The following is a 1820-nucleotide window of genomic DNA, read 5'->3' as shown; positions in this document are numbered from 1 at the left end:
GTACGTACACATATATGTACGTACACATATATGTACGTACACATATATGTACGTACACATATATGTACGTACACATATATGTACGTACACATATATGTACGTACACATATATGTACATACACATATATGTACATACATATATATGCACATACATATATATGCACATACATATATATGCACATACATATATATGCACATACATATATATGCACATACATATATATGCACATACATATATATGCACATACATATATATATATATATATATATGTATGTATGTATATATGCATAAATATATCTACACACATATGTATATATATTTACACACGATTACGCACACGTTAATGTGTGTGTGTGTGTGTGTGTGTGTGTGTGTGTGTGTGTGTGTGTGTGTGTGTGTGTGTGTGTGTGTGTGTGTGTGTGTGTGTATGAATGCATGTATTTATATTTGCGTGTACATTTGTGCGCGGACGTTATGAATATGCAATCGATTAATTTATGCAACGGAAGTGGTATAATAAATCAGAAACGTTACGTAGGGAAATAATTATGAAGGGACGAAAAACTTTTTCCTCGCTTTAAAGCTAAAACTACAACCTTCCCATGTCTATCGACATCAAACATTAACCCCAGGATATGTTGTGTGGATCACATCCTGAGTGCCATGGTGTTTTCTGTTGTTTATACCATATAGGGATTGCTTCTATTCCATACATCGCGATCAACACAGATCGAAGACCGCAGAGCTCAGAAATTGTTCCAGCCAGTCGTGACAAACCCTGTTTAATTATTATTTACTTAGGACTTTATTAAGGTGGCATGCTGGCAGAATTGTTCGCACAATGGACAAAATGCTTAGCGGCATTTCTTCCGGCACCACGTCTTGAGTTCAAATTCCGCCGGGGTAGTTTTATCTTTCGGGTTCAATAAAGTATCAGGAGTACTAGGGTTGACGTAATAAGGTAGCCCCATCCCACAAAATTATGAAGGCACATAGCCTCGTGGTTAGAGTGTCGAGGGATCGCGGGTTCGAATCTCAGACCGGGCGATGTGTATATTTATGAGCGAAACACCTAAGCTCCATGCGACTTCGGCAGAAGGTAATGGCATATTTCTGCTGACTCTTTCGCCAGAACTTCCTCACACTCTTTCCTCCAGCATCTAGCAGCTCACCTGCGACGGATCGGTGTCCCGTCCAGGTGGGGAACCTATACGCCAATGAATCCGGGAAAGCGGCCCTTACGAGTCAGGCATGGCTCGAGAAGGGACAAACAACAATCCCACAAAATTGCTGGCCTATAGTTTGATTTGTTATTTTTTAATGTTTTAGTCATATAAATGTTACACTTTTGCTCGTAGATCTACAAAATAAAGTGTAAAAATTTATATTGCTAAAAGATTAAAAAATAATAAATTAAAATGATAAGAACCACGAGTGAAGTCATTGCTTTCCCTTTTTCAAATAGATAGATAGATAGATAGATAGATAGATAGATAGATAGATAGATAGATAGATAGATATTCTCTTTAGACTGCTTTCAAGCACAGTCAGGCGATATTTGAATATTTTCCGCTAATCTTTATGAAGTTGAAACTTGGTCCTATTCGTCGATGACATACAGAAAGAGTAATGCTCTTTTCTTCATCGTACCTTCTTTTTTCTGAAATATCAAGAAGTATTTGTTATTTCAATCAACTGGTATCGATGCGTTACACGCGTTTTGGAAATAAACTGACACACACACACTCACACACATTATAGCATATATAAATTATTGTTATCATACACACTACGTATACATTATTTATATATGTGTGTG

Source organism: Octopus bimaculoides, chromosome 21 (genome assembly GCF_001194135.2).
Source record: "Octopus bimaculoides isolate UCB-OBI-ISO-001 chromosome 21, ASM119413v2, whole genome shotgun sequence".
NCBI lineage: Eukaryota > Metazoa > Mollusca > Cephalopoda > Octopoda > Octopodidae > Octopus > Octopus bimaculoides.
Note: the sequence above shows the minus strand (reverse complement) of the source record.